Genomic DNA, 16,047 nt, shown 5'->3' on the forward strand with positions numbered 1-16,047 from the left:
GCCCATTTAGTATTGTGTACAGCTTATTTTTCTTAGAGCTGTGTCTTGCAATTGCTAGTCTTTGCTTTGAAAAAAACATTTCAAATAGTTTTCCCAAATACTCTATTGCTGTTTTCTCTTTATTCAGTGTCCTGCCTTGTTACGCACAGTGTAGCAACCAGTAACATACTCTTTATACACTGATTACATCTCCACAATTTATACATATATTATAGTATTTGAATGTATGTCCAATATTGTAGAAAGAATAAACTTGTCTAGAGACAAGGCATGTCTTGGAATCAATATAATTAAAGGGCAAATGTCTAACAGCCATAGGCATCCAATTTGAGTTTGAGTGTCCAAGCCATCACAACCTGCTCTTACTAAAGAGAAGCCATATGCCTCTCAAATCTCAGGAGGTCAGGAACAGAGCAGTCTCTTCCAATCAATAGTTTCTTTCAACGGAACCTGCCTTTACCTCATTTCTTTAAAACTGCAAATGTCAACATCTCATAGTAGTTTCATTGCTACCTGCAGCTAATATCCCCAAAGTTATTGCCATTCTCACCAAGTGTAGTGACGGAAATCTTTTTTCAAAGATCAGCTTGTCCATTCAGAATAGTCTGAGGAGTAGAATCACACTCTTCAGAGACTTCCCCACTGCAGTATCCTGTTTACACAGTGTACTTTTAATCATTTAAGAAGTACACTGGATTTATTTTCACATCATTCTTTACCATGAAATTTATAGTTTATAAACAACTTTAAACTATGTTTGCCCTTGACAAGGTCAAGAAGGGCACGCAAACCATCAGCCACACCTCAAACTATAAAGCAGCTCAGATCTGTCATCTGAGTCAACCAATAAATAATAAAGATTGATGAAAGCAGCTCTTAAACTACTTTTGAAATGCATTCTATTTTCAGAATCACTAACGGCTGGCCATTAAAAAAGAAAACAAAAGGATTTTTTTTCTTTTTTTTGTAGAGTTGTGTATTCAGCTGAAATTTAGAATCTGCTTAATACTTTTTTCAAAGGAGAAGAAAGTCTGCTGCTGTGATGGAACCAACTTGTGATGAGAAGTGCTGTTACATGAAGCTTGCTAAACAGCGCACTGCAGAGTAGTTATAGAAAGTAGGATAATTAATTTGTAGAATTACTACAAATTCTGAAAATTTGTAGAATTACTACAATCTACTAGCTGTAGAATATCTGCAGCTTTCTATTTGTCCCTTATCCTCATGTGCGTGTCATGAAAAACTTATCTCGCTATGAAACTCTTCAGTCCTTTAATTAAAATGAAAACTTCACCAGGGGTTGGAAAACACAGAAATCAGTAGTAGCTAACTAGTAAAGTGTGTTCCCAATTCCCAGGCTTAGATGGGAGTCGGAGAAGACTTTGGGTAGAGAGTACGTAGTACTGCCAGACTGCTCTATATAAACTATTTAAACCTCAGAGAGAAGGATACCTATTAATTCAAAATTCCAGATGATACAACTACCACAAACTTCAGTCATGCACCTTTAACATGGTTGTTCAAGAGCTGCAATGAGTCAAAATACCACTAAGCAACACATATTTGTGCGTGCAAATAACTCTATGGAAAACCTATATGCACAGGTGGTTTTATATGTAATTTCAGGAGTAAACAATTGTAACCCAGGCTGGAATTCAGTTGCGTATGCAGAACTATGTTAATAAATATGCTCAGTCAAGTTAGGGCATAACAACGTAAAATTTGCTATACAATTGGTACTATGATACGGGTCTTTAACTGAGGCATAACACTTTTCCATTCAGAGCAAAATCTCTGCTTTTATCTTTTGTGACTTGCATGACAGTGAATCTGAGCAGCTAGGGAAGAAGAAAAATGAGTGGAAAATTCTAATTGTCCCTTACAGCCCTGGACTAGAATACAAATTATGGCCATGAGGGAGATACACAGTCCTATTAGCAGACTGGAGAATTTGGGGCCAGAATACGCTTAATGTGAATGGATCCTTCAGATGAAGCCACCAAATTCTATCAAATCTCAGTAGGATACGTACCTATGTGAGATTTTTAGAGGCTTATAGTTTGAACAAAACCCAGCAGCTTTCTCATAGAATGACAAGAGGTATTAACCACCAGAAAATTCTGACTGCCCCTCACCCCCTAAAAGTATGAAGTTACTAGTATTTTTCAATACATTAGCTATACATCTTTAAACCTAAGTACACTAACCTCCTCTCCTGATGTTTTCTTAGCAATGCCTGCACCAGTCTTGCTGAACATTTTCCAGAACAATTTAGGCTGAGGCAGATATCCCACATAGAAAATAATAACTGAAATTACTAAAATATGGCTATATTATAAACATGTGAAGATAGGCTATTATGAATATTAAGCATCTTCAATGTCAATTATTTCTACCTATGTCACCTGCACATTAACTTAGGCATTACCAAATTACAGTGCTCTTTGAATAGAATTTAAAGAAGGTGCAGTACAATAAGTTTCTTTAAAATGCTCAGTGGAAGATCTTGTTATGGAACAGAAGACATCAATCACCATCTTTCGTTATGGCTTTCCGTGCACATTAGAAAATGCTAGGTCTCTATCAGATCCAGACCAGGTTCAGAACAAGAACCCAGAACAGGTCTGGGGAGTCCTGTGAGCCTTCTCTTAGGTGAAAATCTGGTGAAGCAGTCCAACTCAGAGGATCTACACTCATTAGTGTCAAACAATGAGTGCCATTGAAACTGCTTTCACTACAGTTGAAACACTACACCATCTCATCTGTTACTTATCAGAGAAGTGTTATTATACTGCAAATATTGCTAATATTCATATGTTATTTCTGGGAGAGCAAATTGGTGGTCTTCTGTAAAACAGACCTTTTCCCTTTCCCTTTCTTTCCTTTCTGTAATGATAATAACTATTATCCACATAAGACCCACATAACTCATTAAAATTCATTTTAAAAGATCACATTATATATTGTCATCAGCGTATGAACCACAGTGCACACACCACTGAAACATGGAGGGAAATAGCCTAAATTTTAATTTCAGGAGTCCCTTGAAGCACCAGGTGGATGTAACATCAAACTGCAATTCTAACTCATGGCATTCAGCTATACTTTCAAGTAATCTTTAAACCTATTTGTCACTTGACTCTTCCACAAGTTTATATATATCGAGAGAGTCCATCTACACATTGAAGTCTTACATATATTCATCTCTGAGCAAAAATAACCATGACTTAATATTACCATGATTCATTTCAGTCCTTGAAATGTCACAACTGAAAGGGAGGATCTTTCCAAGGAGGGTAGGAGGTATATTTCCAGCTCTGTTATCTTCTATCATACAGATTCAATGGCAACAATTCTTTCATTAGAGATGCAGCAAGCTGAAAATCTTCCTGTGAGCTAGCAGCTGAAGCGCATTGGGTCAGCTAGCACAGGAGTACTCCAGCAAATTCAAGAAATTAACAGCGACAAACAAATTTCACAGACATTTTTGTGCAGCATAGATTAAAACCCTTCATTATTCATATACAAAATGATGCAAATCCAGTTTGCAATTGAGACACATTGTATAAGTCACTTGAATAACGCATCTTTGCGTTATTAAACACTTTGCGTTATAACACAAAAGTTTGGTAAACTCAACACACAGTGGACATATTTCAATAACCCATGAGTTGAAATGTGAAGAAAATTTCTATTCAGTGATTTCAAGGAAGATCATATCTCAGTTCAAATATTCTGCTATGCATCGGAAAGTATTTTTTATTGTTGCTAGACTAATTTTTTTCCTTGATTGTCTTTTCAAAGATAGCTTCTTATTCACTCCTATAGACACATAAGTTTTGTTTTGAATATTCAAGCCAAGAGCCTAAAATTTTAAGATGGCATTTATTACACCAGATGATGGATAGTGTTCATCTCTAACTGTAGCTCCTAGTGCATGAGAGGGAGGAATTATGAGAGGAAAACAGCAAGGGGTATCTCATCTGTATGCACTATGTAGGCCCAACAAAGAATTCATCTGCTCAGGAAAAAAAGTGTTTGTATCTCCCATTTCCTCTGATCATGACAGAATTACTTCCCCAAGGAAAAATTGGAGAATCATTACATGTTTACAGGAGTAATCCTTAGCCCAATAATAAAGAACTGAACAAAGACCTCACAGGTAAACAGTAGGGTGGGACACAAACAGAAACCTGATTAACAAAATCTTCCAAAAGCAACAAATCCTTTGTGTCATACAACCCAAATTCCCATATTAGCCACTATGGAAAGCTTACGGTATGCTAGCCTTTTCAAAATCATTACAGCTTTTTGTCCCTCACTCCTCAACCCAACCTGTGCAAGTTTCCTGCAAAGACAAGATCTCACCACACTGACCGTACTTTCTTGTATGCCAGAAACTAACATGGATGAAATTAATGTTGACTTAGGGATATATCCAGTTAACGATTACTTTTGAGACTACTGATCAATTCAGTTTTCAATTAAAGCTCTTACTGACAAACACAGATATTAAAGGATAGCTGTGACAGGAATACAAGTGTAGAGATTACTGGCACAACAGAGAAAAAAAGATAACTATTGCGTTAAATATTTCCAGTTTGTGCTTCTTATGAATTTTATATTTATGATATATATACTGGTAAATTACTGAGCTGATTTAACAGGACATTATTGTAAATTTTTGTTTAGTCTTTTCTTTAATATGTAATGACATGAAGTGTAAACGAGCCACCCTTTGCAAATGCATTTCATTCTCACATGGAAAAAAGCAGGCTTCTTTCTGAAGACAGGAACATTCCTTTCCCCCACCCACCAGTATGATTTATTACTCCTACTCAAATGTCAGCATTCAGTTGTTTCACCTGGTTTCTTTTTTTAGCTATGTAGCAAACTGAAATCAGTCCCTTGTCAAATTGCATAGCTTGGCACAGCTGTGCCAGAATTTTACTACAGGTGGGAACTTATTTATGTGATTACAGACATTTTTATCACCTACACAGACTGTTATGTTCTAAGACAGCAACGAAATGCTCTATATGGAGGGAAAATAAAGCACTCATTTTTTTCACACAGAAAAGAAGAAAAATGAATGTAATGTTCTGCCCAGGCCTGCATCTCTATTCTTTGGAGAAATGAGGCAACAAGCACCCCATTTAGGGTTTCCAGGGACAACACTAAAACAATTGACAGCATACTGCCTCTTAAGAATCCAAATAGCTATACACTTATGATGTGATTTAACATGAGTGAATTGCAAAGAAAACACTGAAAACTGCTTCCTGATAACAAAGAAAAGAGTGCATTCATATACATGCCTTGGATCAGATCCACAAACATATCCTCATGGAGTTATGCTAGCTAAAGAACAATCTTTCTCATCTCCCCCCTACAATACATATCTAGATATATGACTAAAATTTGAAATAACAGGTTTTTAAAACTGGTCTGACAGAAACTAGCTAGTGCATTTATGTTCATTCTCCTGTGTAGCCACAGACATAGTGGGCACTCGACCACCCATGCACAAACACAACCTCCTCTCCCACTCCTGCAAACATCCTCCTTCCAACTCTTCAAAAAATGTCTCCACCACCTCTGCACTGAGGTGCCCGCAGAGGTCCCACTTTGCGCAATAGTTTATGCTTGAGCAAATGCCACCAGCATCAGCCACAGAAGTTGGGGTCTGGGCAACTCTGATATGCAATTCACCAAAAGCAATCTTCACCTCGCACCCACTGTGGTCCAGCTGTCTCATTACTCACTCCATGCTAACGTTAACTCACTTTTAAAGGTATGGAAAAGAAAGATCTGGATTCTCTCCTAGATTTCAGGTTCCAAAAAAAGAACACAGAAATCAACCCTAAAAATATTCTTGAAATGACAAGAAATTTGCTACAGTACAGTTAACAATTTTATAAAAACTTACAAACTTTATAAAATCAGAAAATTCATAATAATTTTTACTCAAAACAAGATATTATCCTTTTAAAACTTGTTTTTCATGTGTTTGTCCCTCTGTTCAGAAACAACTACTCTAACCCACCATTCAAATAAAAATAACATATGGTTATAATCCTCTTCTAAAATTCTAGATATAAATCAATGCTGGCTTTCAATAACTGTTACTAAAGCCCTCTGCTGCCCTTCCTCATTATCAAAAACCAGAAACTTCTAAAACTCAATGAAGATTACAGTATTTGAAAAACTTCTGGCATTGCTAAACTAGGAAGTGTTAGAGATTTCTTTATGCAGTGTCAGTTGTGCTTTTAATTTAAAAAAAAAAAAAAAGAGTATTCAGGCACGTAATGAGATAATCAGACTTCTGGATGCTCCTCTGGAGCGAAACTCTAAAATGGGGATTCATTCGTGCACTAGTGGACATAAATTATTTTTAAAAATTACTAAAACAACCTCCATTTCTAAAGAAAGCTGTACCATTTGCTCAATTATTAGATCTGTGACAAATGAGCTGTCACTGAAATGTGTAATATACGATCTGCCTCACTGAGCATTTCCCTTTCGTTTGAGAGAGTGCCTAAATAAACGTTGTACTCTACTGCGGGGCCTGCACAACGTCAAAGTCATAGCTGCAGTGGGCTCCTGCTGGAGGCACTCCAAAGCCATGGCTCCTCTCCCTCCACCAACATTCAGAGTACTTGCGCTTATCAAACATGATGACCTTTCTCAAACTGAAATTACCCAAGCACCCAACACAAAGGCACCGTAGCACCATCTTAGATGAAAAAGGAATCTCCTCAGCTCCCAACAACAGGTGTGCCACCATTAGAATCGCTCCCAGTGTGGTCAGCTTTGGTGGTAAAGCTTTAAACACCACCCTCTGACTAACTTGCCACCATATCATTAACATGACTGTTCCTATTCCAGCGAGTGCAGGAAACAAAGCGAGCATAAAATATGAGAAAAATGACTCAAGAGCTGGTACCGTACTGCATTCATCTTTTCAAGTAAATCACTGCACACCAGCAGCTAACATTGAAGGTCAGCTGTTCTGGAGCTTGAGATATCAATCATCTGCAAAAGAGTCCAGGAAAAAAGACCACAGGAAATACATAGTTAGAATTTCCATTTGCAGTCATGTACAACAGCAGGAGGGAACGGCCAATGACGTGTGCTTACTTTCCTTTCCCATAGATCAGCTGGGAGAAGGGGATTTCTCCTTTGTCCATTGCACAACTGGGTAGGATTCAAATAAGCTTCAATGAGCGTGCTTCACGAAATACAACACCAAAACCGAGATCTTCTAGTTGCATGTAGTCAAAATGTGCGATTCAGAGAAACTAATAATGCTGAGCGCTAAATTCAAGCAGGTACCGAGTCCATAAAATAATGAATACGCATGCAAGACTATTTACACTAGCAAATTTGCATGTGCAAAAGGACAGCAGTGTGCATTTAGCAATTATGTTCACACATGACTGTCTTTGGCTCCTTTTGAAAAGATACCTATATTTCTCTTGATAAATCCTGGCCGAAGGCCTAGGCCAGTTGGAACTGCCTTTTCCAGAAACTGTGGACATAAAATACTTTCCAGGTGGTACTCAGTTCCTCGCAGAATCAAGCCCCAAAACAGGGAGTTCTTGTTGGAGTTTCTACAGTGAAGCCACTGATGGTTATGATGATCAAATAAGCAGCACAGCCCAAAGGCTTGTTCACAAGCTTAAAGGAAAAGCACTGTAACTGCAAACTTGCACAGAATAACAGCTTATTTAGCTTTCAGTAAATGAAGTGTTCTAATAGATTTTTTTTTTTCTTCCTCTGATGGCTAAATGCTTCCCCTATTACTAACGTGTGAAATGATCTAGAGTATTAGTGTTTGCATTATGCAGTTACTTGCACAGAGCTCAGAAAAACGACAGCTTCTGGCAAAATTTACTGGAGAAAAGAAAAACCAGATAGAGATTTGACTTAAGGCATTACTGTTCAATGAGGAGTGGTTTGGGCAAGATCTTATTTCTACTTTTGCCCTGGAAGAAAACAGGCAATGACTAGTAAATGAGTTGGAAATTATTACTATAATTAACATGTCTTCAAAGCAGCCGTTGGAAATTGTGCATGCAGCAACAAACTAATGAAGCTCCAGTTGCACAAAAACAAAAGGTCACAACAACCTGAGGGAAGCCAGGGTAGAGGCTGCTTTAGAGAACTTTTCCCATGTTGAAGGCAGACTCTGAAGGAGATAGCGACAACGCCATCCTGCCCTGCATAGTTTCATTGTCTCGACAGTGAGTCTCCCAGTAATGAATGCCTGCTGCTGTCAGCACACATGGAGGCGTTTGGAACTCCTTACAGAAAAAAGAAAACAAGAGGTACAGGGGAGGGGGAGTTTAGGATGAAGCCGGAAAAATGCAACCAGCGAAGTATATTGGCGACACGAAGAGATATTTGTTTGGCCAAAGCTTCATTTATTGTGTAAACAATCCCTCAGCCAGTGTGCACTAATTACATATGGCATGCACTGAAAAATTTAGTGTGAATCCTTTTCAAATGGTACAGCTCGGTTCTGCACGTTAGTCTTTCTCTCAAAAGGAAGATTATATTCCTGTGTCTTTCTCAAGTACTTCAATCAAATTGTTCCCTGCCTTCAAATTCTGCCTGCTTTTGCAGATTAAGAGAAAAATACCTTCATACAGATTCTCTGTTTATTTTTTTATGAAAATAGGAATCAAATTCATATTAAAGGTTCTAATAAGATTCTTTTTAAATAACCAGCTAAAAAGAAATAACAGTTGGAAAAGCACAGCACAAGGATATTGCTTACAGGTTTTACACAAGCGCCCACGCACATATTTTTGCCATGACACCCACTTTTCCACATCATTCCTAATTTACAATGTTCTTGTTGCTGGGCCTGATCCAAATCCCCCTGCAATGAATGTAAGTTTTTCGGTTGGTTTCAGATTGCCTGGGATTCAGTCGAGGCATTTGGGCTATAAAGAGTATATCAGGAGTGTTGGCTCAGGAGGGGGAGGAGGATGTGAGCGGTATTTTCACAATGTTGGTAAACAACCAAGCATACAAATGCTAGCTGAAATTTCAAGTTGCATTGTCGAGAAAGCAAGAACTGTCCTTTTGACTGTTCTTCGTACATGACAAAGTGATAGCTAGCTCCAAATAACCCTTAAATCCTGCTTAAAGCAGCTTGAGAATAGAAGTCTGTGCCTATTAAAAATTCAGTTCATTCACTGTTTTAGATTTCCTTACTTTTTTTTTTTTTTTTTTTTATCCCACAATCTATTCCATCATTCCTGGCAGGTTATTGCTCAGGCTCTGGAGTGAATCCCATTGAGCAACACTGAAATTCTTAAATAAAAATTTCTGGATACTAAGCACCAACTTACTCAAAAAGGATTATTAACTGTGCACTACTCACTCATCTCTGTTCTTTCTGTCTTAAAGTTAATACCTGATTGATACCCATTTTAAGTCACCATCATTAGCAGTTAGAGGTAATGAACTAAACAGGATTTATCACACTCCCCACTTTCTGCTTTAAGTATCAAAAGAAAAAATTACAACATTTTCAGCTTTGGTCAGGAAATATTGAGGATGCAGAGGAAGACTACTACTAAGGCTTTCATTTTTGCCTCTTAATCTCTAATATTTGCCATAGTGAAAAAATACCAGGTGTGATTTTGCTCTGATGTTCTTTCTCTCACACCTCTTGTAAGTTATTCCAGGGATCTGAGTATATTCACGGAGCTACCCTTTACTACCTACTCTGTCCACGAAAGTGATCCACTTGCATGAAGCTCAAATGCTGTAGCACGTACAGCCAATTCCACTGTAACAGATAGCACACCATCTGTTAACTGCATTTGAAGTCTGCAGTGGGACATACTATAATCTTCTTTAAAATATCTCTGGGGTTACTTTTACAGGCTTGGAAAGATAAGGGAAAAATATTTCTTCCTTTGGAAGTAACACTGCATGTATCTTTCTTTTATGGCAGGGCATGGGGCAAAACAAAGTATACATAAAGCAGTGGATGTTTACAAAACTAGCATCACCTCTTAAATCTTTGTGATATCTGGGACTGTGAAAAATGCCTAGTTTTCTCACAAACACTTCATATTCAAAATGAAGTAGCCATTCAGACAAAAAAAAAATACTCAAACTTCAGTGGACAAAATTATACCATCTGTGTAACGCTGGAATTCTGCATTTGCAAATATGAATATTCATAAAAGTGGAAAGTACTCAGGATTCAAATGCCAAGCTTTCATTAAAATTTGTGAATAATTATAACAGTAACTGTTTCTGGAGAAAAAAATAACAACCACCCCACCGCCCCATCCCCCCAAAAATAAACAATACCAGAACAAAATCAAAACCCGTCACATCCTTTTTAAGTTATTTGGTCATTTTCCTAGATATTTGATTTTCGGAAAAGATTTATAGAATATAATTAAATTACTTTGTAAACTCTAGGAAGTAATCAGGAGAAAAAGTCCCAGGACTGTGTCAAAAACGATTGCCTGGTTATTTAGGATAAACCAGCCCTCACAGTAGACTAATTAAATGATTCCTAACTTAACATTAGCATTGTCTGTTTTCCAAAAATTTTCTTCCCCCACTGGTAAATCCAAAGACACCTAAGCAAGCAATTCTGTTCAGAAAAATCCAGTATTACATAACTACTTCCTTTCCTCTCTTGCTATTTTATAAAGCAATTTGCTGCTTGTTGTCGATTTTTAGGAAACGTGTTTCCATTATTGCATAAATGGACCAGGTCTGATATGTAGACTTCTGATCCCTCCTACTCCCAGCAGTCTCTATAGGTAATAATTAATATGGAAATAGCTTAAGTCTTCTTATGTCATGGTCTGGTCTCATACAACAAAAGGTCCCTACACTGAAAGCTTTACTGGAAGAATGAGTCACCCTCCGCCAACTTCCTCGGCTAGCCTGCTAAGGGTCCTTTAGCCTCAAACAATGCAAAAGAGAAGACTTGCACGACTGCAATATTACTACTATAAAAGCAATCCAAGCATGCTCATACTCTTCTCATAACCCATTAATCTGCTTCTCTTTCATTCAGCTTTGCTGAATGATACATATTGTATTTTACATCACTTTTTCATAAAATGCCATAATTCAAGGTTGACTGAAGCCCACGCTATGATTTTTAACTCTGTGTTTCTCAGCTTGGGTCAGTTGAGAAGCATTCACAAATCTGTAACTCCATTAACTACATGGCTGCTAAAGCAAGGAGGAGTTTGGCTCCTCTTTCATATTTCCTTTATTCCAGCAGAGAAGTTGAACACTGCCAGCAGATTACAGCCTTGTTGGGCAATCTTTTAATTTGGACTGTTATCTTCCAATGAGAAAAGATTCCACATTTTATGACACTGTCCATTAAAAGCTCTCTAGAACACTATGGTACTTTGGAGGCATGAAACATTTTGATAAGTAGCAGTCTCTTCTGTTGAGTAACTATTTAGGAAAACCACCAAAGGTTATCTAGCTTTTCAAGAACAAAAACCCAGGGTAGATGGTGTCACCTTGACAGGAACAGGATATCCACCTAAAAGAACTCCTTATAGGCACAAGCTATGAGAATAGATGCTAAAGCTGACTCTCCGATTACCTTATTTTTAACAGGAAATTTAAGGAAATCATTAGCACATGATGATGTTATAACAGATGATCCCTTTGCTTGAGAAAGCCAGAGATTTTACAGGGTGTTTACAATCTAGGCATGAAATGCATCAAAATTATTTTACTCAATCCAACCACGAGATAAGACATAGAGAGGTGACTTCTTCTATTTTGTATCTAGTAGTACAGAGTGCATGGGAGAAGAACAGGAATAGGACTCCATCTCCTGTAGCCTGTGGGCTACAGTAATGGCTGGAGCATTTCTCTATTGTTCCATGCCATGAGAAAGATTTCATTTCCATGCTCCAGCTTCTGCAGGTTTGAACAAGTCATGCTTCTGTATCTAAGAGGATGTTTTACCTTAAACCAGAGAGTCAAATCTTCAGGTACATTACACTGAGATTCGCAGTTTGCCAGCTGAAGATTGATTCATGAATGTCTTCTGATTACAACTTTCATGTAAACATGAAAAAAACCACCCTAGGAAGCCCCATAAGATATTCTTACCTAAAATTTGTCAATTCTACATAAGCGTTATTTTCTTTTAACATCTCTAATAACGAAAAAAAGAAAAAAAGGCAAACTGGTAAGATAATGAAGGGGGAAAAAACCAAAGTGTATCTACTGTTTCAGCATACTTTATTTATAAAGCATTTATAGCTCAGGTCAACTCAGAGATGCACATAGAGATTCCTGTGAATCATGCAGAGGCATCTATTTTTAAAGCTATTGAGCTATTGAGGAATACAGAAATATCTTGCATGTTTCCATCTGGAATTGTTTTTAGAAATGCCATCTAGAGAGGCAATGCAGAAACATGCTGTCAAAGAATAAACAGCATCTTTATGTAAGGCAATTAATTCTCCAAATGCAGTCCAATCTGTGAATGGCTGGTAAACAAATGGGTTTGCTGCCAGTATAAATATTTATTTGGGAACAGAGACAGCTTCAAAACAAGCAAAAGTTTGTCTCAAGCAGTTAGTGTGCATGCTCTGCAGTGAAGGAGCATGAATGGCTTTAAGCAAACGCTCAGTGGAGCTCTGCATGTAAATTCCAAATATACAGGAACATTTTAAAGACTTTAGTGTTATTAACAGTTCAGTGAATTGATGATCATCATGACTTTTTTAATTCCTCCAGTGACAGCATAAGCTGCTATTAAAGCAAATAAAGTCCAGAAAGCTATTTGATCCACATTACTTATACTAGAAGATCCACTAAATGATATGAAGATAATAGTGCAGAGAGAAAATGTAAACGTTAGTCACCAACTAGCAGCTAGTCATTTGACATTTTACAAATCTGAACTTTTTTTAAAAGGTTTTATTCTAAAAGAGGAAGATCTAAGGAAATAATTAAATATTCTTAGTTTATGGGACAACTTCAGAATGAGTTAGCATTTTTATTAGAAAAATATCGCTGTAATTTTGAAATTGTAAATTCAAGGAGAAACATGATAATGGTACTTCTATTTGTTCAATTACAATTGCTTTGATTACAAGTAGTAAATATAATTACTGGATATGACATACTGAAATGGTAAAATGTAACCTTCTGAAAGGACAAGAGCTGGTCTATAAATGTCAGGGTTTTCTGTCTATATGGTATATTCTAGATCAGCTCACGAGCAAAATACTACGGAATAGCAGGGAGCTCTCACCCTAAATGCTATTGAAATTATCCTTTAGCTGAATCATTAAGAACCACATGGTTTTAAAGCAGAAATTTCCAGTGTTTAGTCCTTGTGGTGAGAGCGCGCTGACTAGCTGACAACTGTGACTAGTCACATTTAATAAGAAGTTATGCCAAGATACAAAGGCATGTCATTAAAGGGCCGTATACTGCAAGGTGCTGAGTCTACTGAGAGTGCAGAACATGCTGTGCCTGCCACGGCTGAGGTCAAAACCCATAATTATTTCCATAGACAATGAAACAACTCTACTGAATCTCTTGAACACATAACACTTACAGAGGAACATGTTTGCTCCACAAAATCTGAGTGCAGTATCAGAGCAAATTGCCATCAGAGAAAGTTAGCTAGCTTGAAATATGGTACTTCCCTTATTCCCTTCAAGCATTTCAGTCTCTGGTTATGTGACAGGTTATTTTTTTCAATTTGTCTCTTCACAATATTTTATTTCTTATGTAAATGAGATCCAGATGTTATCTGGAATTTACCTGCTTCTCACAGTTCTAGTCTCATTTCGAAGCTTTCTGTCTAAGTATACTTGAAAGAGAAGATAATTATCACAGAGGATAACAAAAACTGATGCTCTTTTGAAAGGAATGGAAATTTTGAAACAGGCTTTACTGTGATGAGAGACTCTGAAGTAAGGGCCATGTCTATTTGCCATGCCTTGTGCTATCCGATGTGCCTGATAATTCAGTTATTGACTCAGCTGACACAATATACAACCTCTGCTTTCCTACACCAGGATTCTGAATCCTCCAGAGAACGTGCAAAACAGAAACATGCAATGAAATGCATATCATTTGGAGATATCAGGTTCAGTCCCAGATTCTCTTCTACAAGAATCAAAAACCAAAGAGATGCTTAATTTTTTCCCCATCGTTTAAATAGGTGAAATTTTACAACAGCCTGTACCTATGAAATTAGCAGCCAAGTGGCAAAAGTTTTGCTATTCTCTATTGCAAAATTCTCAAATTGCCATTTTCGGTCACAAAACCCCAAACCAATGACAAGAGAAACACAAGAAAGACCTCTTCAGAAACAGAAGATAATCTGCTGTGCACTGAATCTCACAGTGTTGGTTGCCACTGAACCTGACCTTAAAACTGATCTGCAGCATGTATCTGCACCTTGGCTTGTTACAGCCTGTTCCACTCGACATACTGATTGCTCCCAAGTGACTATTCCCAAGTGATAGGAGAAAGCAATAGGTGTCCTTGGTAAATACTTGGTGGTGTTTAAGAATCTAAAGGCTAAAAAAAACATTTCATTAACTCTCTTTAGCTGTTAGACTCTGAGCTGACAAGATATTTCCATTCAATAAAACTACTGTGATTTTTTTAACAGCTGTGAGATACAACTGTAAACAATTTGAAAAGGAACAAATGCTTTAAGACCTCAGAAGCTGTGAGCTATTGTGGTGGCTATTTCTAAATATAAGACCATGAAATTACTTGTTATGAAGAACAAAGGACTGATATGTACTTTTGACAGAAAAGTCTATCTAACGTCAGTTTTAAACAGAACAAAAACCTAGACAGAGGAAGATTGAGCAGCAATAGCAAACTCCTTCTCACAAACATAAGGTTACTTCACAAAATTTCTTGATGAGAGTTAACAAGGAACAACTTCCCAAGCTTTCCTTCAGAACAATATCAAGAACATATTGTCCAAAAGCAAGAGTTAATTGACATTTGGTCAATGAATTTTGCTAACAAAAATGTTTTGAAAGTCAGAGGTTTAAAACACTAAGCAAAATTATCAAGAGTTTATAATAAATGTACTACAGCAGTCAACAGTTTGTTCTTATGTAGTAAAAGCTCTTTCTTTCAAGGTAAAGTATCTTTCCTTTCTTCAAATCTGTCTACTGCTCTGAAAGACAACCCACCTCCACTCCATTTTTAAAAAAGTATTCTTGGAAAGTGGGAAAACACTGTCAGTTATGGAACAGCCTATTCCAAATAGGAGTACCAAGAATATCGTTCATGTGTTCCTTGCATTTATCAGCTTCAGACATCCACTGGGGAGACCTAGGGAGAAGGAAGGTCATTTCGAAAAAAGTGAGAAGCTTTATTTACACACTGCATGATGCACTGTGTTGATTTCTACCTTGTATTTAAATTACAATGTCATTTCATTCCAAAGCTCTCATTTCAGTGAAATTCATCATGAATCCATCGTGTACCTATGCTATGTTACAGTGCATAAGGATAATCATTCCTCCTAGCTGTAGGCTACGTTAATCTAATACTGTTAAATTACTATACAGAAGGTCTAATAAAAGAAGTTGTAGCAAAACCACAAATGTTAAATCCTGACCGAGGTCCTGAAGTGCGATGGGAAAGGAAAGTCTTGGGGCTTTGCTCTAGTACAGCACAAAAAGGTATCCAAAATTTCCCCCACGGTATTTTAATTAATTACTTCCGTGATGTTCCAGGGAAAAGCACATGGTCAGAGAAGCTATTTCACCTTCTTTGGGAAAAAAAACAACCAACCAAACAAAAATGTATGTTATGTTAATGACTTTGTTTTCTATTATATTGATGTCTCTAAAACCCACCCTATGCCTAACACAACTCCTTCAGAAGTACCTGAAGGCCCTATTGTTTTTTTTAGAGAGGAAATTGGAAGCTCCACATCAAGTAGAGTACAAGCCACTACAAAGAGGTTGCTATTTATTGTTATCTCAGAACAGCCACATAAATTTTACTAGTGTTATATGGCAGCAATGTTAT

Source organism: Numenius arquata, chromosome 2 (assembly GCF_964106895.1).
Source record: "Numenius arquata chromosome 2, bNumArq3.hap1.1, whole genome shotgun sequence".
NCBI lineage: Eukaryota > Metazoa > Chordata > Aves > Charadriiformes > Scolopacidae > Numenius > Numenius arquata.